This window comes from Triticum aestivum, chromosome 7D (genome assembly GCF_018294505.1).
Source record: "Triticum aestivum cultivar Chinese Spring chromosome 7D, IWGSC CS RefSeq v2.1, whole genome shotgun sequence".
NCBI classification, from domain to species: domain Eukaryota; kingdom Viridiplantae; phylum Streptophyta; class Magnoliopsida; order Poales; family Poaceae; genus Triticum; species Triticum aestivum.
Window position 1 is genome coordinate 533258938 of NC_057814.1, and position 24790 is coordinate 533283727.

The 24790-nt window shown below is 48.2% G+C and overlaps 1 pseudogene; it reads left to right on the forward strand.

Annotated features, from left to right (window-relative positions):
• The first annotated feature begins 12465 nt into the window (after positions 1-12465).
• On the forward strand, positions 12466-15598 carry LOC123169196 (iron-phytosiderophore transporter YSL15-like; annotated as a pseudogene).
• The last annotated feature ends 9192 nt before the right edge of the window (positions 15599-24790 follow it).

Below are 24790 nucleotides of genomic sequence, written 5' to 3' on the forward strand. Positions count from 1 at the left end.
AAGACAGTGTGACTCACAGGAAGTTGTAAGGAAGTAGTATATCTTAATTGGTATTGAGGCGCTTCAAGAACTCTAACATTTTATTCTCTACATCTGCTTTATACCAATCCAATTTCCATGTGTGTTCATTAATGGTATTTGGGTCAATGAACCCAATGCCAAAGCGTCCAACTTTTTTCATTTCATACATCTTCATCCTGCATAGTACCACAGAAAAGAATATAGTGAGGATAATTACAGGTAATAATGATCGATCAATGAGCACTATAGCTAGCTTGAGACTTCAATTACAGAAAGAAATCACTTACACACAATAGCAACTGACGAGAGATTTGTCGAGTGCTTCTTGATTGACTAACTGAAATAGTTCTGAATACTCAACGGACACAGCTAGCTTATGGAAGTAATGCTCTTCCATGACGTTCACCATGAGGGACTCTCGATTGGAACTCTTGGTAATTTTCATGTACCAATCATGCAATTCATACATTCTCGTTGGGAGGTTCTTGACCTCCTCAGGCTCGACCAAAGGTTGGCTGCGGACATATTTCCGTTTTATGTCCTCCTCTCTAAGCGGAGACATGGGCTCGATCTTGAGGAGTTGTCCAACTGTGATACCGAGCATTTTAGCCTGCCTTCTATGCTCGTCGGTTATTACCAGTTGACCGGCGCCGGTATTCTCATGTGTTGGTACAACAAGCGGGGGGATCGATTGCGCCGCATGTTCTCCCAGCTGGGGAACGGTTTTCCCGCATTTTTTGCCAGCTGCTTGGCTCGAGCTCGACTCCTTCTGTAGTCGTGCTTGATGTGCCTTCCTGATTTGGCGCTCATAGTCTGAGTCAACAGGCTTGGGAGCTGGTGCTCTAGCCATACGAATAAAGTGGTCAATCTTTTCCTCAGGCACTTTCTCCCTTCGCGGCGGTGCCAGTTTCGGTGCAAAATGGGCGTCCACTTGGGCCTTCACTATGGCTGTGTTTTTCTCCTCGGTCATGTCGTAAGGCCTCTAAGGAAGAGGAGTGAGGCTTGGACCATATTGATATCGCTTGCCTCCGCCTGTACCTCTTGTACTACCTCGACTCGTACCGCTATGCACCATAGCTGCGACGGCTCTCTTCTGCGATTGCTGAGGCGGCGGAGACGGCTGACGTGGCTGAGTTGGAGCAGGAGGAGTGGCCTCACGCTGTGCCGGACTTGAAGCAGGAGGAGTGGCCTGACGCGGTGTTGGACTTGAAGCATGAAGAATAGTCTGACGCTGTGCCGGACTTGAAGCAGGATGAGTGGCCTGACGCTGTGCCGGACTTGGAGGAGGAGGAGTGGCCTGACGCGTTGGTGGACTTGGAGGAGCGGGAGTCTGCTGACGCAGTGGCAGACTTCGAGGAGGAGTCGGCTGACGCGGTGTCGGTGGCCTTCCGAAGATGATGCAATCCTTTCTCCATAGGATGATATGATGTTTGGCCTCTCCCAGTGTGTGCTCCTCGTCACCTCCAGGAATGTCAAGCTCTAGCCCCGAATATTGGTCCACCACTTCATCAACCACGACACGAGCATAGCCGGCTGGAATCGGGTTGCAATGCAAGGTTGCATCGGGGGGATTTGTATAAGCAATGGCGTCCGCCACCTTCATGGATATGTTCTTCATTTTGAAGTGTAGCTCACAGTTAGTGTTCTCCATGATGTCACCCACAGGGTATCTATCCAGCAGTGCGTCGGCCGGGGCGGAACCAACGCTGCTTCTCTGCATGGTTGGGACGGTGTTATCCAATGCCGGATCATCCGCTAGCTGCTGCCGCTGCTGAGACCCCCTTTCCTGGCTAAGTGAGTCGATCTGCTGCTGCTGGCGCAGGAATTTGAGTGCCAAGTCCGCGTGCGCTGATTCTAGGCCTTGAAGGCATTCTGCTTCCTGCTTCCTCTGCTCCTCCTCCAGCTTCTTCTACTCCTCCTCCAGCTTCTTCTTTCTCGCACGGCTTCTGTAGTTGGCGTTCCAGTCCGAAAAGCCCTCATACCACGGAACTACGCCCTTGCCTCGTGTTCTTCCCGGGTGTTCAGGATTTCCCAGGGCGCGCATAAGCTCGTCGTTCTCTCTGTTGGGCATGAACACCCCCTTTCGAGTATCTTCTATTGCATCAAGTAACTTATCTTCGGCTCCTTTAAGACATGACTTCTTCGAAACCTGGCCTGTCTTCGGGTCCAACGCCCCCCGTGCGCATAGAACCAAGTTCTGCACCTGGGGGGCCAACTTCTAGTAACTAGAGTGACCTCTCCATCCAGCATCTCTTGCTCAGACTTATCCCACTTAGACGTTGCCCCCGCGTAGCCACCTGGCCCCAGCCTATGGAACTGCTCCTTTTTTGCAGCATTGGCCTTGTTTTTTCTCAACCGTTCCTTAGATAATTCTGATTCCTTGAATTTCACGAAAGCGGGCCAGTGATCTCTTTGCTTCTCAAGTGTTCCCTTAAATTCTGGAGTCTTCTTTCCTCCTTCGACGTACTTGGTCCATATAGTTTTCTTGTGGGTGTTGAATGCAATTGCCATCTTCCTAAGAGCAGCGTCCTTGACTTTCTGCACATCTGCATCACTGAAATGATCTGGTAGTGTGAAATGTTCCATGAGAGATTCCCAAAGCGTTGATTTTGCTCTGTCGTCGACCCAAGTAAGATCTGGATGTTTCTTTGTTGGCTCTTTCCATTCTTGAATGGAGATCGGGAGTTGGTCCCTCACAAGAACTCCGAACTGACGAATGAACTTGTTCGCAATGTTCTTAGGTGCGCTAGGTTCGCCATTAGCTTTGATGGCATCGATGTTGTACTTTATGCCCTCCTTCAACTTTTTGCCCGGGCCTCGAAGTGTCCTGCTGCCTGTAGAAGATTTGCTCGATCCGGAGGGCTGAAAGAAGAAAGATCGATTCGTTAATATATCTTCAAATCATTAAAAACATGTGATGATCACCAGATGCATGCTTATATAAATATACCTCGCCAGTCTTTGTTATTTCAAGATCAACATTTTCGGCGTCATCATCGGCGTCATCATAATCATAGTTCATGAGATCATCAATTCGGTCGTCGCGATCGAATATCATATCATCACCCTCCCCGGTATTGTTCAGATATTGGGAGCCGTCATCATCTTCATTCTGATCATCTGGCCTGCAAGGGGAGCATATGATCTCGAACAGGGCCTCTTCTCCCTCTCTGCCGGTATTGTCCTCCATAGCTTTCATTTAACTATTCCAGAAGAAATATAAAACAATTTAGTATTCAAAATACAATGCATGCATGCAATCAATAAGTAAAAACTGAATCATAGTACATAATCTCGAATACATCATCTCGAATAATATATATTCTCGAATATATCGTCTCGAATATTATATATTGAATACATCACTAGCTAGCTAGCTAATAAATATCGAATACTACAGAAGAATCTAGGCCGCTCGCCGTTCATGAGGCGCGGGCGGTGGACACCCAAAGAGAAGGAACCATCACATGATCATAGCTCCGGTCATCTCCCCAAAGAACCTGCCAGGTATTGGAGAACCTGACGTCCATAGCAGCCATGTAGCGACGGACGTGCTCGTCCTCCTCCCAAACACGGCGACGCACCACCTCTGGCGGGTCCGGCTCCCTCTGCACCGAACGTAGCCTACACGAACGCCACCAAAGGAGCTCAGGGTCGACGACGGGACCCGGGGCCGGGTCCCTCACCAAGCGGCGAGCCCCTGAAGGTAGCACCTCCCAGTGCTAGCCCGGCGGAGCCCAGTCCTGGACATGGGTCCTCTGAACCAGGACGTCGTCGCGAACGGGTCGACGGCGAGGATGCGGGCCGCGCATCATTGACGTCGATAAGAAATTCTTATGAAAAAAATTCCTACATATGCAATGTCATTTTATTAGGAAATTTTGAGCAACTTTTTCCGATGCAACTTCTCCTAGTCCTTCGTCTAACAAATATATATATGGTCAACTTTTTCCTATGCAACTTTTTTGTATGCGATTTTTTTCTATACTAGGATATGCAACAGAAACACTAATTAAGCATCTAACACTAAAAACAGAAAAAGCAACTTCTATACATCCATTAAAAATAGAAAAACAACATTATATACAAAAATTCCATATTAATTAAACACTAATTATATCCATCTAACATGCATTCATAAATATATGCTAGTGAAAAATAATAATCTAACACATCTAAACTAATTAAACATACAATGTGTGTGTGTGTGTTCATCATACATGTGTCTGTGTGTGTGTGTGGGCTCGGGGAGGGCGGCCATGGTAGCCGGGGGCGAGGGAGAGGGGGGAGAGCTCACAGCGGGGCGACAGCGACGGCGAGGCGAGACGACGGGGGCGGAGACGGGGGGCGGCGACATGCCGGGGCGCGACGCGGGGATGGTGCGACGGGGACGGGCCGAGGGCGGCGACGGAGACGAGGGCGGCGACGGGGATGGGGGTTGCCGACGGCAACGGCGCGCGATGGGGGCGGCGACGGGGACGGCGCGGGATCGGGGCGGTGACAGCGTCGATCGAGCGGGGCAGGCGGTGCGTCGTCGATGGAGAAACAGAGGGAGAATTAAATTTTTCCAAGTGTTGTTTATATAGGAGGGACCTTTAGTACCGGTTCTAGACACCAACCGGTACTAATGGTCAAATTTGGCCAGGCCAAGCGGCGGGAACGACACACCTTTAGTACTGGGTCGTGGCTCCAACCGGTACTAAAGACCCCCCCTTTAGTACAGGTTGGAGCCACCACCCGGTACTAATGATGGTGCGCTGCCAGGCGAGGGGCGCCCGCACGTGCTTATAAGCCCCGCCGCCGCTGTTGTCTCAAGCTCGTCTCTAAAGCAGGCCTTCTGGGCCTACCTCTGCTGTGATGCCCTGTTGGGCCTACTGGGCTAGCAGGCCTGCATCCTGGCCCAACTAGAGGTTGGGTTTCTAGTCGTATGCAGGCCGCTGTGGCCAAGTAGGCGGGCTTTTTTTATTTAGTTTTTTCTTCTTCTTTTTCTTTTCTGCTTTATATATTTTCTTTTATTTATTTTTGAGTTGCTTTTTGCTGTATTTAGAGTTTCTTTGTGAATATTTTTGCTTTAGGTACAAATAATTACAAACTTTCTGTTAGTGCCGGTAGTTTTCAAATTTGAATTATTTGAAATTTGTGTGAATCACTAGTTTGTGAATAACTTAACCTTAAAAATAGATTTTTTAGTGATTCTTTTTTCTTATGTTTAATATTACTGTGTTTTATCATTATATTCAATTTGGTAATACTTAGGTTATTTTAAAAATGAAATGCCTTTGTAACAGATGAGTTTTGGTCTGAAACCCTAATACTTCGAAAGAGATTGTCCATTTTGTACACGAAGTGCATCCAGTTTTTGCCGTAACCCTCTCTACTTTTTTGCACATGCTATGTGGGTGAAATTATGATACCATGCCAACTTTCAACCTTTTCAGAGTTCATTTGAAGTGTTTTTCAATCTGAGGGTCATTTAGCTGAAAAAATCAGTAAATGCATGAAAGAATTTGTTTGCACACAAAATTTCTTCGCGTTTCAAATGCCAAACACATAAGTACCCTAACTATTACAATGATTCCCTCCGGTTTGTTCGAAGCAGGACTTTCCAGATATATAAGTCCGAAAACTCACTAGAGAAGAAAGTGATGACAGTGAGAAGCCGATCACATCCCAGAGTGGAATCTTTGGGCCGTGTGAAACTTCTTCTTCGCGTGTGTCCCTTTGCGCCGTAACCATGGACAATCTTCATCATTTAACTGGATACTTGGGTCAATATTCAATGTGAATGGAGCAATTTCATGAAACTTTTCATGATCTTCTAACATGTCTGTCTTGTCATCCACTCCCACGATGTTTCTTTTCCAGAAAGAACTATATGGCGCTTTGGATCATCATATGATGCATTCGCTACCTTGTCTTTTCTTTTTCTCGCCTTGGTGGATATGTCCTTCACATAGAAAATCTATGCCACATCATTGGCTAGGACGAATGGTTTGTTTGCATACGCAAGATTGTTGAGATCCACTGCTGTCATTCCGTACTGCGGGTATTCCGTTACCCGGCCTCGTGTCATACTCACCCATTTGCACCGAAACAAAGGGACCTTCAAACCACGTCCATAGTCAAGTTCTCATATGTCCTCTATGTAACCATAATATGTTTCCTTTCCCGTCTTGGTTGCTGCATCAAAGCAGGCACCACTGTTTTGGCTGGTGCTCTTCTTATCTTGGGCGATCGTGTAAAATGTATTCCCATTTATCTCGTACCCTTTGAAAGTCATTATATTCGAAGATGGTAACTGGGAAAGCAAGTACAAGTCATCTTCAATAGCGGCGTCATGCATGGCACGTGTCTGCAACTAGCGGGCGAAAGTCCCCGTTTGTTCACGTGTAATCCAGTCGTCAGACTGCTCCGGGTGTTTGGAGCGTAGAAAATTCTTGTGTTCGTCCATATACGGAGCGACCAAGGCGGAATTCTATAGAACTGTGTAGTGTGCTTGAGTGAGAGAATGCCCGTCCATACATATTATTTGATCCCCTCCTAGCGTGCCTTTTCCATCTAGTCTGCCCTTATGCCGCGATTCAGGAACACCAATCGGCTTAAGGTCAGGAACAAAGTCAATACAAAACTCAATGACCTCCTCATTTTCATGGCCCTTGGAGATGCTTCCTTCTGGGCTAGCACGGTTATGAACATATTTCTTTAAGACTCCCATGAACCTCTGAAAGGGGAACATATTGTGTAGAAATACAGGACCAAGAACGTTAATCTCTTCGCATAGGTGAACTAGGACGTGCGTCATGATGTTGAAGACATTGCACCAAATCATTCTCTAACCTTAGTATGATTTCTGGATTGATTACCTTCTGAGAGATTGCATTGAGGAATGCACATAGCTTCACAATGGCTAATCGAACTTTTTTCGGTAGAAGCCCCCTCAATGCAACCGGAAGCAGTTGCCTCATAATCACGTAGCAGTCATGAGACTTTAGGTTCTGGAACTTTTTCTCTGCCATATTTATTATTCCCTTTATATTCGACGAGAAGCCAGACGGTACCTTAATACTGAGCAGGTATTCAAAGAGGATTTCCTTCTCTTCCTTGGTAAGAGCGTAGCTGGCATGACCCTGATGTATGCCGTCTTTTCCGTGCATACGTTGCTGGTCCTCCCGTGCCTCCGGTGTATCTTTTGTCTTCCCATACACACCCAAGAAGCCAAGCAGGGTCACGCAAAGATTCTTCGTCACGTGCATCACTTCGATTGCGGAGCGGACCTCTAGGTCTCTCCAATACGGCAGGTCACGCAAAATATAGATTTCTTCTTCCACATGGGTGCGCGTCCGTCAGCGTCATTCGGAACAGGTTGTCCGCCAGGACCCTTTACAAAGACTACCTTCAAATCCTTGACCATATCATGTACATCAGCACCAGTACGGTGGCGAGGATTATCCGGTGATCCACCTCACCTTTTAAATGCTTGCCTTTCTTTCTTACGGGATGCCTGCTCGGAAGAAATCGATGATGTCCCAGGTACACATTCTTCCTACAATTATCCAAATATATACAATCGGTATCATCCAAACAGTGCGTGCATGCATGGTATCCCTTGTTTGTCTGTCCTGAAAGGTTACTGAGAGCAAGCCAATCATTAATGGTCACGAACAACAACGCCTTTAGATCAAATTCTTCCTGTCCGTGCTCATCCCACGCACGTACACCTGTTCCATTCCACAGCTATAAGAGTTCTTCAATTAATGGCCTTAGGTACACATCAATGTCGTTGTCGGGTTGCTTAGGGCCTTGGATGAGCACTGACGTCATAATGAACTTCCGCTTCATGCGCAACCAAGGAGGAAGGTTATACATACATAGAGTCACAGGCCATGTGCTATGGTTGCTGCTCTGCTCCCCAAAAGGATTAACGCCATCCGTGCTTAGACCAAACCATCCGTTCCTTGCGTCACCTGCAAACTCCTCCCTGTACTTTCTCTCGATTTTTCTGCACTGCGACCCGTCAGCGTGTACCCTCAACTTTCCGTCTTTCTTACGGTCTTCTCTGTGCCATCGCATTGCCTTGGCATGCTCTTTGTTTTGGAAGAAACGTTTCAACCATGGTATTATAGGAGCATACCACATCACCTTGGCAGGAATCTTTTTCCTGGGGCGCTCGCCCTCGACATCACCAGGGTCATCACGGCTGATCTTATAGCGCAATGCACCGCATACCGGGCACGCGTTCAAATCCTCGTACTCACCGCGGTAGAGGATGCAGTCATTAGGGCATGCATGTATCTTCTGCACCTCTAACCCTAGAGGGCAGAGAGCCTTCTTTGCTTCATACGTACTCTCGGGCAATTCATTGTCCTTTGGAAGCATATTCTTTATCATTACCAGCAACTTTCCAAATCCCTTGTCAGATACACCATTATCCGCCTTCCATTGCAGCAATTTCAGTGTGGTGCCCAACTTTTTCTTGCTAGCTTCGCAATTCGGGTACTACAATTTCTTGTTATCCACTAACATGCACTGCAACTTCTTCTTCTCCTTTTCACTTGCGCAGTTTCTCTTTGCATCGGCAATGGCCTGACCTAGATCATCAGCGGGCTCACCTAATGCCTCTTCTTCAGCTTCTTCCCGCATTGCCGGCATAGCTTCTTCCCCCATTATTGTATCATCGTATTCAGGGAACCCATGGCCAGGATAGCTGTCGTCGTCCTCTTCTTCTTCATTGTCTTCGATCATAACCCCTCTTTCTCCGTGCTTGGCCCAAACATTATAGTGGGGCATGAAACTGGACTCAAACAGGTGGATGTGAATGGTTCTTTAGTTAGAGTAATTGTGATCATTCTTACGGCCAGCACATGGATAAGGCATAAAACCATCCGCCCGCTTGTTTGCCTCAGCCGCAAGCAGAAAAGTATGCACACCATTAATGAACTCAGGAGAGCACCAGTCATCGTACATCCATTGTCGGCTCATCTTCATTACACAACACCGAAAAGACCAAATTAATACAAGTTCATACATATAGTTCATACATAAAGTTCATACAACACTTAAATGCAACAAACAAATTACTCTCTAGCTAAAGCATTTAAATGCAACAACAAATGCGATCAATATCGCAACTAAGGTAACAATTGATCCAACAACATAATGATACCAAGCCTCACTATCAATGGCATATTTTCTAATTTTTCTAATCTTCAAGCGCATTTTCTCCATCTTGATCTTGTGATCATCGACGACATCGGCAACATGCAACTCCAATTCCATCTTCTCCCCCTCAATTCTTTTCAATTTTTCTTTCAAATACTCATTTTTTCTTTCAACTAAATTTAACCTCTTGACAATAGGGTCGGTTGGAATTTCCGGTTCACATACCTCCTAGATAAAAATATCTATGCCAACTTGATGGGCATAATTTGTCATAAACACGAAATGCAACAAATAGTTTTAAAAGAGAATATACCACATCCGAATCATAACACGGACGAGGGCCGACGGGAACGGATATCAAAACCATGGCACTATGTATAACAAACAACGTACGGGTAAGATAATTATACGAGTAACTATATATCCAAATCACACAAACATGAATTTTTTATATAAAAAAGATAAGAACAAGAGGCTCACCACAAGGTGGTGCCGGCGATGGGACGGTGCGGGCGATCGACGGTGGTACGGAGATTTAGAAGGCACTAAGTAAACCACACCTACATATGCAAACTAAGTGTTATTTTGACCTCAAATTGCATATAAATTAAATACTACCACATATAATTGCTCCCAAATTACAAAAACCCACAAATTAATCATTATATAAACCATTGCAAGAGCTAATCTAGCAATGAGAGATGAAAGGACAAAGTTGTTAACCTTTGTGATCATTTGAATGGATGGGGCCTTCAAATCTTGACAAAATTTGGACAAAATGTGTGATGAGCTCGAGAGGAAGAAGGGAAGAACAGAGAGGAGAGGGGAAAGGGGGAAGAACAGAGCGCGGGTGGACAAAGGGTTTATATAGGACGACCTTTAGTACTGGTTCGACGCACGATCCGGTACTAAAGGTGCTGGAGGGGCACCAGGCTGACAACATCCTGCCACCACTTTTTTTAGTACCGGCTGGTGGCACGAACCGGTGCTAAAAGTTCGGCACGAACCGATACTAATGAGAGTGGCCCGCCTAGCCGCTGGAACCGGCACTAATGGTCACATTAGTGCCGGCTCAAATACAAACCGGTACTAATGATCTGTACTTTTTCTACTAGTGTGCGTAGAAGATCCCGTCGACACCAGGCAACACAACATGAAAGCGTCAAATGTATCGTGCACTTTCTTTGCCATGTATCGTGTGCTCTTAGTGAATTTGGAAAATCTGACATTTCCGATCGAACTATCCCTTAGACTACCCACAGTGGGAGTAACATAGGTAGTAACATCACACATATCTAGGTTAAATAGATGATGTGGCATGCAATAAATGAAGAAAGAGATAAAAGTGGTAACATAGCTAGTTACTAATAGTATGAGTAACATCACACATATCAAAGCAAGATGTGTCTATAGCCTAATAAATGAAGTGCTCCATGTTACCACACATATGTTACTCCCCACTATAGAGGTAGTAACATAGACTAGTAACATGGGCATGTTACTACTCTATGTTACTACCCATTGTGGCTAGTCTTATTGAGTAAACGGGGTATGGGAGTTGGATCGCAGAAATAACAAGCTTTGGAACAATAATTGTAAAAGTGGTAATAAATGGCAGTAATGGTCATTGGGACTAGAATCGCCACACTGCGAACATGGCAAGCTTCTCGTGGAATGGAGTGACGCTCCATGTTAGTTTTGTGTCAAATTTTCAAAAAATTGGAAGTGGGAGATGTTGGTTTGTGAATTTAGGTCAAACAAAATAAAAATTATCATCAAATCCATCTAAATATTTTGGGCTGGTGGAGAGCAAAATGTTTTGAAGCTATAGGTTACATATATTTTGAGTAGGCCCCATGAAGTACTAGAAAAAAGCATCTGCTTTTGACATAGGTTGGTATAGGGGGTGAGAGTACAGGGTTGGATTTCCGAATAGAGAATTAGGCTTTGGAGGGGTGTTCAAGAAAAAAAATGATAATAGATGTTGATAGGGGTTCAAAATAATACTTTTGTGATGCAGAACCAGAGGTGGCGCCATTCTCAACCATATACGACGAATCAACTGAAGACAGCTAGAAAAAATAAAAGGAGAAAATAAGAATAAAAAGACAGTAAATTCCTACCTAAAATCATGCTCACATTTATTTAGGGTATTATGGCAGACATAACACCCCAATTCAACTTGTAGATTCAATATACGTATGCATTTTCACATATGCATTTGCATATTTTTCAACATGTAATTAATGTTCTCTCGAATCATTTGGCTACAATCCCAATCCTTGATCAATGGCCACAAAGCATGTCTCTCAACGAATCTGGTGTGAACAAATTGAAGTAGTCGTTTACCAGAGAATTTTATGTAAAAGATGATTTTTCTGCGGAGTGACTTAGATGGCTAACTAATATTTAATAGTTTCATATATACTGGCCTATCACGTGATTTTACTTGACAGTCATGTACTTTTTAAAATGAATAATATATGGTTATTTGCATTTTTATTAGGGTGTTGGTATAAGTCAGACTGAGACTTAACCAAGTCCCAAGTCTCACAAGTGACGTAACATGTAAGAAAGAAAAGAAAAACTACAAGCAAAAATTTGCACAGATCTTAATCTCAGATCTGACAAACATAGAATTTTTTTTGTGAGATTCACGAATATAGCATTGACCGAGGCATAACTCAACTCAGATTTAGCAAGACTGTGTTTTATTATTAATTCCAATATATATGATGCAAAAACTTAGGGCTCTAAAGTGACGGCAAGAAAAGTGCGTCCACTGCTGTATATATTACTCTCGCTCTAGTACGTTCATCTCTTTGTTTCCTTGATTAACTCTCCCAGACTGAATTGTTCCTAGCTAGTTCATCAGGTGACCTGCAAAAATGTGAATTAGATATCTACTCCCTCTGTTTCAAAATAGATGACTCAACTTTGTATTAACTTGAGTCATCTATTTTGGAACGGAGGGAGTAGCTAACTGCACTGTCGACCTGATATTTCGCGCGTTCATCGGCAAACAGCTGGAAGAGGCATTTGCTTGCAGCGATTATAAAAAGAAAACTAAGATACTTGGACAGAAAAGAGTAGTGATACCCAACTAGCTAGGGCATTCCAGTTTATAATTTATAGATACAGAAAACTGCAGCACGGGGAGTTGACATTTCCCCGTGAACCCCTATATAATTCCATGGCATTGCGTGAGCATTATCATCATCAATCACCATCTCTCCGCTCCACGAGATAGGAGCTGATAACCGAGGAGAGGGAGATCGATCGACCATGGACGTCACAGCCGACCGCACACGGGTGCGCGGGAGATCGAGAAGGACGTCGACGACGTCGCCATGGAGGGCGACATGGAGTCGGACCCCGCGCTGGCGCGCGAGCGGCAGCTGGAGCCCGTGCAGCCGTGGCAGGAGCAGCTGACGGTGCGGGGAATGGTGGCGGCGCTGTTGATCAGGTTCATCTACACCGTCATCGTGATGAAGATCGCCCTCACCACAGGGCTGGTGCAAACGCTCAACGTCTCCACCGCGCTGGTCGCCTTCCTCGCGCTCCGCGGCTGGACCCCGGGCTCGCCCGCCTCGGCATCAAGTCCCGCCCCTTCACCCGACAGGAGAACACAGTCATCCAGGCCTGCGCCGATTCCTGCTACACCATCGCAAGTGCCGGTACGTCACGTCAGCCAGTACTACGCATAGTACCATGCTCAAGTTTTTGTGCCAGTTCTTGATGAATAGTTAACGATGATTTTGTGCGGGCGCTGCTGCTGCAGGCGGGTTCGGGTCGACCTTGCTGGGTCTCAACAAGAAGACGTACGAGCTTGCCGGGGACTCGCCGGGCAACGTGCCGGGGAGCTACAAGGAGCCAGGCATTGGGTGGATGACGGGATTCCTCCTGGCTATCTGTTTTGGGGGGCTCCTCAGCCTTATTCCCCTCAGAAAGGTATTAGAAATTAATCCTCCTTTCACTCCTTCGTTCATCATGTAGTAGAGTACTAGTAAGTAGACTTGATCTGGGTGAGCCTTAGGTTAATTAATTAGAGGGCAATTGATTTACCGGAGCCATATGATGGAGTAGGAAAATCAATCAATGAAGATTCCAGAGTAACATGATCCGTGAGGTATTTTGGTCTTCGTGCTGGACCGAGAACAAAATTTTGAAATGACATGTCCATGACTCCATGTGCGCCTATATAGTACGTCTTTGCCTACGACTTCAAACTTCCATGAAGGCGACACCAAGCTAGCATTTGACCTAAAATGTATGAGTTCCCACTGCGCTTTGGAAGCAATAATGGATTTGATGATGTCTCCTACTTTGGTTGCAAGCGATATTGCAGGTCGCCACATGTATCACGTTGCATATTTCCGAATACAACAATTAAATAATTCTTTTCGGACTCTGGACTCAAGATTCATGGTGCATTTGTTTCAATACAAGTTTCAAGAGGAATATACAAATTATTCGTGCGAAATCTTGTACAACTAATTTTTATCCCTGTACTTGCTTTGGACTCTCAATGATTTTCCAAAATGTATTCAGGTTTTGGTGGTCGACTACAAACTAACCTACCCTAGTGGGACAGCAACTGCTGTTCTTATTAATGGGTTTCATACCCCCAAGGGAGACAAGAATGCAAAGTATGGATTCTGTCACCTCTGTCAAGCCCATTACATAACATTACATTACATTGCAATTGATTCACTAAAACATTGAATCAAACAAGGTATGATGAATTATTCCTTGATTTTTCATGACAGGAAGCAAGTCCATGGGTTCCTAAAATACTTCGGGATCAGCTTTATGTGGAGCTTCTTTCAATGGTTCTACACTGGAGGCCCTGTTTGCGGTTTTGTGCAGTTCCCTACTTTTGGTCTCAAGGCTTGGAAACAAACGTATGCATTTTTTGCTTTCTATAGTTTCACACTATAATATATCAGTTACTTTTCGTACGCAACTAACTCTGTTAATTAATGTTTCTTGGTGTGACAGGTTCTTCTTTGACTTTAGCCTCACGTATGTGGGTGCGGGAATGATTTGCTCACACCTAGTGAACCTCTCCACTCTCTTGGGTGCAGTTCTTTCATGGGGGATAATGTGGCCACTCATTAGCAAACAGAAGGGGGTTTGGTACCCTGCAGATGTACCAGCAAGCAGCATGAAAAGCTTGTACGGTTACAAGGTATCTACCCTTTTTTCGTCAAGTAATTTAATAAATAATAGACATCACTTAAAGAGTGGACGTCACTGGTATTAATCGCTCTTGTTACAGGCCTTCTTCTGTGTAGGTCTAATAATTGGAGATGGCCTTTACCAATTCTTGAAAGTCACATATGTCACTAGTAAAAGCCTACATCAACGATTAAACAACAAAGTTGTTACCAACAAAGGTGAGGAAAGCATACATTTTCAGTACTTCAATTCCTTCATTTAAACTCAGGTTCTGTTCTAACGTGTAGCATATGAACAAAATTCAGTGACAGATAGGGACGGTATGGCTTCACCCCAGGAAATCCAGCGCGATGAGATTTTCAAGAGTGACAACATACCCTCATGGATGGCATACACTGGATACGCCGTGCTTAGCATCATCTCATCAATCAGCATACCCCTGATGTTCCGTCAGATCAAGTGGTACTATGAGATAGTAGCATATCTCCTTGCACCTGTGCTCGGGTTCTCCAATTCCTACGGAGCAGGTCTCACTGACATCAACATGGCCTACAACTACGGCAAGATCGCCCTCTTCATCTTCGCAGCCTGGGCTGGCAAGAAAAATGGTGTAATTGCCGGCCTGGTTGGTGGTACGCTGGTGAAGCAGTTGGTCCTCATGTCTGCCGAATTGATGCATGACTTGAAGACGAGTTATCTCACGTCGACATCCCCAAGGTCCATGCTTGTGGCACAGGCTATCGGGACGGGCATGGGCTGCATCGTCTCACCCCTCACCTTCATGCTCTTCTACAAGGCATTTGATGTTGGTAACCCGGATAGCTATTGGAAGGCGCCGTATGCACTCATATACCGTAGTATGGCGATTCTCGGTGTGGAAGGCTTCTCAGCTTTGCCAAAGCACTGCCTCTCAATCTCGGCTGGAATTTTTGCATTTGCGATGCTTCTGAGTATTGCAAGGGATATCCTACCACGCAGGTACGGCAAGTATGTTCCACTACCGATGGCAATGGCGGTGCCTTTTCTTGTAGGTGGGAGCTTTGCCATTGACATGTGCATCGGGAGTTTTGTGGTATTTGTGTGGGAGAAGATGAACAAGAAGGAGGCTGCCATCCAAGTGCCTGCTGTTGCATCCGGCTTGATATGTGGGGATGGCATATGGGTATTCCCATCTTCCCTACTTGCTCTTGCCAAGATTAACCCTCCAATCTGCATGAAGTTCACTCCTGCCAGCTAGGGAGCTTTATCAGTCACACCTTCTTCAACTATCTGTGGATTTTACATTGTGCTGCAAGTGCTCCATGGTTTGAACTTTGTGGAGTACATTATATAGTGTGTATATATGATTCCATGGCATTAGATCTTTGTGGCGAGCGTTGATTCTTACATTTTTATATTGGCCGTGTGCTTATATTTTCAATCAAGTATATCTACTGAGTTTATCCTGACATGTAATGAACTCTCTGATTGTAAATTTTCCAGCTATCTTAATATTTTTTAGACAAAAGGTAAACTTTATTCACAATGATGTGCACCTGCACTTTTTTGTGGAGTCAGATGCATACACATGGTTACACTACTAGGGAAAACCCTATAGGCATATGCTTAGTAGATGCATGGGGTGGAGACTGCCCACTACTGTTAATTAGTAGCAGTGCGGGGCTAAACCCCGCGCTACAGGTAGTACATAGAGCGACCCCGTGCTATTACTAAGTGGTCCCCATAGTACCCCCGGGGCAGGCCATAGTAGCAGTGTTGGGTATACAACCCATGTTGTAGCTAATCTAATAGCAATAGTGTCGTCTGTGTACCCCGCGCTGTTACTACTTATACACGGGGCCAGCTGGTGGGTCCCACTTAGCAGCAGCGCGGGTACATACGCCCGCTCTACAGGTACTAACTATAGCAGAAGTGCGGGCGGGTTATCCCGCGCTACTACTAAGGGTGCCAGCCAAAATATCAGCCACCTTTTTCCCCTCCTTCTCCCTTCCCCTTCATTTTCCCACAGCTTGCTTTCCTCTCTCATTTGCTTTCTTCCCTATTCCTTCAATTCTCCCCCCTCCTCCCTCTCTCTCTCCTTTGCCCCTCCACCATCTCCATTTATCGCTCCCTTTCCTCTCACTTGCTTTCTTCTCCCTCTCTCTTTCTTCTTCCCATATCTCTTGCCCCTCCACTTCATTGACTCACTAGCTCTCTATCCCACTCCAATAGTTATACTCATCTCTCCTCCCCAAGTAGATCTACTTATTTAATGAAGTAACTTATCTACCTCCTCCTCATTAATAAAAAGGGGCATTACTTATCCTTGCCCACTTCGATCCTTTACGACACCAGCCTCATCACCGTGCTCCCTATCGAGATAGGTGGGTAAAAAGTAGTGTTATGCAAGACTGAAATTTGTGTGATATGACTGAATTGTGGGATATGATTGAATTGTGTGATATGACCAAATTGTATGGTATGAACGAATTGTGTGATATGACTGAATCGGGTGATACGGCCGAATGGTGCGACATGACCGAATTGGGTGATATGATGGAATTGTTTGTGGCATGAGTTGCCTATGTGTATTTGCCGAATTGTGTGCGACATGAGTTGCCTATGTTTTGATGAAATGTCCAATTTAATCCCACTCTTCCTCAAAGTGATCGCTCTTCTCTTGTATATCATAATTTAGATCGATGATGAAACATGTGTATGTGACCATGTAGTTGTTGTTTCGAGATGATGATGAGACATTTGTGTTGGATCATTACAATGATGATGATGATGAGACTATGTTGTAGCACCTCGATGATGATGATGATGATGACGATCAGACATTCTTGTCTCATATAGTTTCAATGTATGTGTATGTTGCTATAATATACAACCTGTATATAGTTTCAATGTATGTGTATGTTGCTATTATATAAAACCTGTATATATATAGCATAAATACGCAAAAAGTATACAGAAAATCTTAGTAGTGGCGCGGGGTAAGAGGGTAGCAGCAGCACTGGTCTACTGCATAGAGTTAGTAAGAGTGTGGGGTTCATCCCAGCACCGCAGCTAGTTAGCAGTAGCGCTGGGTTGACCCATGCTACTTCTAAGCCATTGTAGCAGTAGCGCAGGGTATCACACCACGCTACTGTTAGAAAGCTAGTTGTAGCGCGCTAGGCCATTACCCCGCACTGCTAGTAGGTTTTTTCCTAGTAGTGTTAGATCGAAATTTCATTGCCACCAAAATATATATGTGGATATGTCTAACACATCCTATGTATGGAAGATTATCCTTCACTTATTTTCTAGTCCAACCACCATTTTTTAGCAAACTTCACCGTGTTATATTCCGAGACTTGTGGGGATAAACCCCACATAATAGTACAACCGTTTACAACACCTGTGAATAAGAAAAAAAACATTACATGTGTATGGATATATAATACCGGCAACATGTATTGAAGTAGAAACTTCCCAAAGCCACATGAGGACGTCGGGATGAGCAAAGTGTCCCAAGGCTAACACCACCGCTAACCGGAGCGGTTCGCCTCGCTGTCTCACCACTTTGGTTGCCACCAGATCGGCAGAAAGGATACCCTCCAGAGAACCTCAAGTCAAACCACCAAGTGTATTCAAGGATGCAGAGTCTGTGAGCACCATACAAGATTAATGAGCACATGCACCGACAGTCGAAGAAAACCGTTCCTCGGTTGGAGATCTCTACACATGGAATACTGCAACATGAAGGAGCTAGCTCCAATGCCGAAGCTATCCGTGGTTGCACTGTGGGCCTCCTGAGTAGAGGTTGGAGGTGGAGATGGCACGAAGAGAACAATGCTGCTGTCTAAGATTGACCCCATGTCAACACAACAGAATGACCAGAAAACATCACCTACAGGGAAGGGAACCGACGCCATGATTGAGAACGGCAACACATGCCTCGGCTCCAAGCCAACCAGTGGAAAACCATAAGAGAACGAAGATGGAGCATAATAAGATAAACACCCGAGAAGATGAAGACAAAAATCAAGGTCCGGCAATTGAAACTTGGATGAATATGGTGGGGTTTATTGAAAAAAAGACCACAATATGCTAGTATAGCTCCAAATTATGAGAAGAGGGAGTAGATCCAGCAAGAACAGATTAAGAGATGTTTTAGGGATGGGAGAATCAAGGGAAACTAGAAGAAAACCATCACAGGCGTCCACCCCAAGTGTCACCGCGACCCAAACTCACTATATCCTCCACATCAACGAGCACAACAAATGACATAATGATGATGACCAGGTGCAAAAGGCCACTAGGAATGGAAACCTAACAATTAATATTAAAGCTAGGGAGCGCAAGGACCCCCTCCCCATCTCTCACCTCCCCGACTGGTGAGGCCAGTTGATCTAGTAGAGAGAGGGGCTGGAGAGGAGGACGAGGAGAGGTGGGATACGAGGGAGACATATATGCAGAGCGAACGAGGCTAGGTTCTCCGCCCACCATGTGAGGTACAACCTGTTGCATGCACACTCTTAATATTTCATGCAGTTTAACTATGTTTCAAAAATATTCAAAACTCAACAACTTATGAACTGAGAATTAAAATTATGATTTGTTCACCGTTGGAGCTCCTAGACTAGCTCTTCAAAAATGGATCCCTTATGTGGTTACGTTTCAATGGATAAGTTTTTGGAAAGCATGCTAGTTCAGAATGAGACATTGCACATGGTTGAGAAAATCTTGTGGCATATGGAACTCAGGCCCTCACCATTGGCATGTTGGACACACCTCACACATGGTTACTAGTTGTCTTTGGCAAGATATTTTCTATGAAGGTGAGACTTTCCATTCAAGGATTGACAAGGACATCCCAACCATGGGCACCACACCACCAATCATCAACGGTCCAATCACAAGAAGCCGCGCAATGCAAATACATGATCAGGTGAACGCTAACTTAAGTATATCATTTGAACTTGAAAACATGGTTGTGCCTTCACCTCCTTTGTTGTTGGTTGAACTCAGGTGCGATATCGAAGAAGGCCAAACACATTTCAGTCCGTGCAAAACAATGTTTTTGTTGGAAATATGCCCTAGAGGCAATAATAAAATGGTTATTATTATATTTCCTTGTTCATGATAATTGTCTATTGTTCATGCTATAATTGTGTTATCCGGAAATCGTAATACATGTGTGAATACATAGACCACAACATGTCCCTAGTGAGCCTCTAGTTGACTAACTCGTTGATCAATAGATGGTTACGGTTTCCTGACCATGGACATTGGATGTCATTGATAACGTGATCACAACATTAGGAGAATGATGTGATGGGCAAGACCCAATCCTAAGCATAGCACAAGATCGTGTAGTTCGTCTGCTAAAGCTTTTCTAATGTCAAGTATCATTGCCTTAGACCATGAGATTGTGCAACTCCCGGATACCGTAGGAATGCTTTGGGTGTGCCTGTCGGATGTGGGGTTCCAGCAAACCCTTAAGGTTCGAACTCCGGGGTGCGCGCGAAGTCTTTCCCCCTACCGATCCACGCCCTAGCTCGCTAAGATCTTGTGGACGAACTCGACGAGCTCGCAACACACAAAAGACACGAGATTTATACTGGTTCAGGCCACCGTTGTGGTGTAATACCCTACTCCACTGTGAGTGGTGGTGGATTGCCTCTAGGGCCGATGATGAACAGTACAAAGGGGAAGAACAACCTCCTGAGGTTGAGGTGTTCTTGTGCTTGCCGAACTTGTGCGAGTGAGGAATCGATGCCCCTACTGTGGTGGGTAGCTCTACTTATATATAGGCCCTGGTCCTCTCCCCAAATATTGAGCGGGAAGGGAGCCAACAACGGTGGGTAAATTTGAAGGGGGACAACTAGTATAAGCTATCCTGACAAAAGTGGTCTTCGCCTGCGAAAGGCTCTAGTGGTGACGCCGTCTTGGGCTCCACGGTGACCTCCGTCCTGCCGTCCTTCTGGTCTTGGTCTCGTTGCACCGATATGGCAACCTTTGCCTGATGCCTCGGTACTCCTCGCCTGCGCTGACCTCCTTAGCACCAAAGAGGAAACAAGGACGCTGCGCGCGCTGGCGCCCGCCTGGTCTCGATCGTCATGGCTCATGTCACGAGAGCCTCGTGAGGTTTACCCCGCCTTGATATCTCCGCTCCTCGTGAGCCTGCCTAGCTAGGCCACTCCTGAGGAGGTCTTGCGTCGTCCGCCTCGCGAAGCTTGGCCCCTCGGAGGGTCTTGGATGCCTTGTTGATGAAGATGGGCCGTACGGCCCACTAGCTTAGCCACGCCATGGGACGCAGGCAGGCAAGTCTGGGGACCCCCGTTCCCAGAACGCCGACAGTAGCCCCCGGGCCCATGGTGTGCTCGGGCTTGGCTTCGAGGCGAAGCCAAGGTTCAAGTACAGAGCACCGCGGGCCCCAAAAGCCTACGGCCTCGGTCCGCTTCCCCACGCTGCCTCGGCAACTGCTTGACCTGACAAAAGGCTGGCGCAGGCAATACTTGCCTTCATTGCTTCTTCCTCGCCTCGCTCCTGATCCCCTTTCTCGCTCCTCGCCACAGCTACCTCCAGATCCGCTCCAATCTCATCCTGCATCTGCGATCCATGGCGCCGCGCAAAGTCAGGACTTCCTCGGCACCGGCTTGGTATGAGCCGGCTCTTGAAGCGCGCACCGTCACAGAGAAGACCCTCGCCTCCGTGCGCCTGCTGACGGCGGGTGAGAGCAATGAGTGGGGTGAGACCGAGCTCCGGCTTGCCTCCGACGTGCCAGAGCCTAAGGAAAGCACCTTCTTCTCCTTCTTCTCGAGCAGTGTTGCCGTCGGGTTGGTTCCTCCCTTCTCCGATTTCTTTTATGAAGTCCTCGACCACTACGGGCTGCAGGCGTTGCATCTCCATCCCAACTCTGTCCTCCTCCTGTCCATCTTCGCCTAATACTGTGAGGCGTATCTGGGCGTGATGCCATCCGTGGTGCTCCTGCGCCATTTCTTCTTCCTCCGTGTCAGCGAGGGGACATCTCCGGATGCGCTAATTTTGTCGCATCCGGCAAGACCAACTCGATCTCGAGTACCGGGAAAAGCGCCGACAACATTCGATCCAAATGGGTCATGGTGGACGCCAAGCGCGTCGATCCGCGTCTGGTGTTGCCAACGGTGGCGCCCTCTTCCAACGGGGGGTGGCCCAAGGCAGAGCTTGCTGATGAACGGGCATCGTTAGTGTTGGGGCAGATGATGAACGACTTGAAGTTGGGCAACACGAAGGCAGCCCAGGTGACAGGGGTCATGCTCTTGAGGGAGTTCTTGACGCTGCGAGTTGCCCCGCTCCAGGCGCGCGCGCGCCCCCTGTGGGAGCTTGAAGAAGAGGGAAACAAGACCCTCCTGAGGCCGGGGGCCCTGCCTGATGACGAATTGGCCGCGGTCCTGCGTCTCATAGTTGGGGACAACCAGGAGTACCCGCCAAGCGCCTTCATTCCCCGTTCCAACGCAGGGACCGGGAGGAATTCGTCGCCTCCAGGTCGACCTTTGACGCGCGCGGGCTGGTGCCGCCGGCGCTCCCAGGAGCCCCTGCGGCACCGAAGCCGGTGGAGGTGTCCTCTAACGAGTCCCGTGGGGAGGAGGAAGAGGAGGTGGACTCGGAGAAGACTCTTGAAGAGGTAGGGGAGACTTCCCCTCCGAGCAAGGCCGAGATCCTCCGCGCCCTTCCTGACGATGCCGAGGCCGACACCCGCCAGGACGAGAGGGAGCAGCCCCTCATCCCGACAAGGTGTAGGTCGTCGCTGGTGCCTCGCGATGCCGCCTCCGTCCCGACACCTCCTGGGGCTAGCTCCGGCCCTGCCTCCGCACCGCCTGCCGCCGCCGGAGCCCGCACGCCTACTCCTCAGGTCTCGATGCTGTCAGGCTTCAAGCTCCCCAAGCGGAAGTATGTCGCGGTGGATCGGTAAGTGTCTTAAGCTTCGCCTTGTCCCTGTTTGTACTTGTTATTTCCTGACATTCGCCCTTGGTCGATCAGGTCAGCGCCTTCAGCGAAGAAGAGGAAGGAGGATACGGCGGCCATGCCTTCCTCCCCAGAGAAAGGAGGCAGCGGCGCCCGCACCTCCCCAACCCGATCGTCCTCGCGAGGCCAAGAGGAATATCGCCGTGCGGAATCAGCCCCCATGGCCCCGCTGGCTCCGGAAGTGCCGGCGTCTAGCACGGTTGATGAGGTCCCAGCTACTCCGGAACCCGCAATCTCCCAGGTCCTGGTGACGACGTCGGCTCCTCCAACTGCTGCAACTCCATTCCCTGGTTCTTCTGCTCCTGCTGCTGTTCTGGAACATGCTCTTTCGGAAATGACCCAGTTGCAGGCTGATCTCCTGGGCGCGGACCCACGCCTGGTGGCCGGGCGCCTGGAGCTGGCCTCTGGCTGGCTTCACTCCGACCTGGCGGTTCCCGCGACGCTGAGCCAGGCCGCTGCGGCTTCCGAGAAGGAGAAGCAAAGTGCCGCCGACGCTGCAGCCGTTCGTGAGACAGCGCTGAAAGACGCCAAGGCCGCCCGTGACCGCTGCCAAGTGCTGGAGGACGAGTTGCAAAGCCTGTGCAACAAGCACGCCGAAGAAGCGCGCGGCCGCCTGGCAAAGGAGGAGGAGGTGAAGGCCCGGGAGGACGCCGTCAAGAACCACGACGCTGAGCTGGCGGAGTTGGAGAAAACACAGGCCGCCCAACGCAACCGTTGGAAGAGTTGGAGCGGAAGGTGAAGGCGAAGGAGGCCGATCTTGACGCCAAGGCGCGGGTTCTGGCCGAAGACTGCGTGGCCTTTGCCGACCTCGAGGAGAGATCTCGCAAGGCGCTGAAGTCGCTCTACGACCACGGCCTGGAGAAGCCACTGGCCACTGATGAGGACGGCCCCGCCCAGTTGCTTCCTCTCTTCGTGAAGGCGCTCGAGGATGTCGTTGATGTCATCGGTCCTATGGCGGAGGCAGAGGCTCGCGTCCTGTCTTCAGCTGCATTGACCCGCGTTTTCAGCCACTTGCACCTTCGCGACCCTAACGCTTGCCTTGACGAGCTGCTGGAGCCTATGGCTGAGGATAACTGCGAAGCCGCCGCCGCAGCTGTGCAAGGTCAGGTGGAGGCCCTGGTGGAGAGGTTCCGCGGCTTTGCCTCCTCACCCTTGTCTGGCGATGCTGCCGACCCTGTGGCTGGTGGTGCCGGTGAAGGCGTCGCTACCCGGGATGGAGCACCTTCTGCAGGCGACGGCGGTGTCCAGGGGTGACCTGCAGCTAGTTTCCTGTTTTGTTCCTACAACATGCATCAGGCCTCGTGGAGGCGTTTAGACTTTTCATTTGATATTTTGAGGACAATATGTTTGTAATATTTGCTTCGAGATTTTTCGATTTTCTTCCTATCTGCTTTGTGTTCTGCGTCGGCAGAGCCCGGCCCCGCGCATACCTCAACCGCCATTGGGCCGACCGGAGACCAGGACGGACCAAGGAGTGAGGGGCTACGTGACCAGTTTGGCTCCTGAGTCGCGATGCTCAGGAGTCCCCCTTGACGCGCAAACAGCTTATAGGGAGAGTACGCGAGGATAGATTAATGTTCTACGTCGGCAGAGCCCGGCCTTGCGCATACCTCAACCGCCGTTGGGCGGACAAAAGACCAGGACTGACCAAGGAGTGAGGGGCTACGTGACCAGTTAGGCTCCTGAGTCGCGATGCTCAGGAGTCCCCATCGATGTGCAAACAATTTCCATACCTGCCCTCGCCGAGGCCTCGGGAGGGGCGCGCGACGCCCAGGTCCGGGAGAACTGGTTGGGTGGCGTGCGCTTGGGTGTGACCCGATCGCAGCCCCCATGCCCAGCCCCCTCACGCGGCTCTCCCGAGGGGAGGCGTTGCGGTGAGGCTGGACGCTGAGTTGTGGGCTCCCTGAGGTTGGTACGACCGTGGGGCGGCCCTCAGTTGTTTATCACGAGCGCGGAGCATAGTGCTTCCGCTTGTGCATGGGCATAGCCGCTCCTCGGCAGTGTCGACGGCCAGCGCGGAGCATGGTGCTTCCACTTGTGCGTGGGATGGGGGGGGCCCTCCGGGAGGATCCCCCAGGGCATGTACAACCCCGCCCTGACACGTGGCTTGCACAGCAGGGCTGCGAGGTGTATCCGAGCACTCGTGAGCCAGAGCGGGAGTCACGAGGCCCTACCTCAAGGCGGGTTGCATCTGGTCTTGAGTTTTGGTGACTGTATGTTCCTGCAAGGTGGTTAGGTGCAAGCACTCTACGTCCTCAGGACCCGGCCCTCGAGCGAGCTCAGCCGCCGCTGGTCGCGATGCTCAGGAGCCCCCCTTTTAACGTGCAAGCAAATTGCACGAGGTGGATGGACCCGCGGCGGGTGGCGATCGGGTAGGTGATAACCATAGGCAGGTTAAGCATGGAAGTCAAATCAGCTTGGGTAAATGCAGAGAGATACATGCCACTGGGTCAGG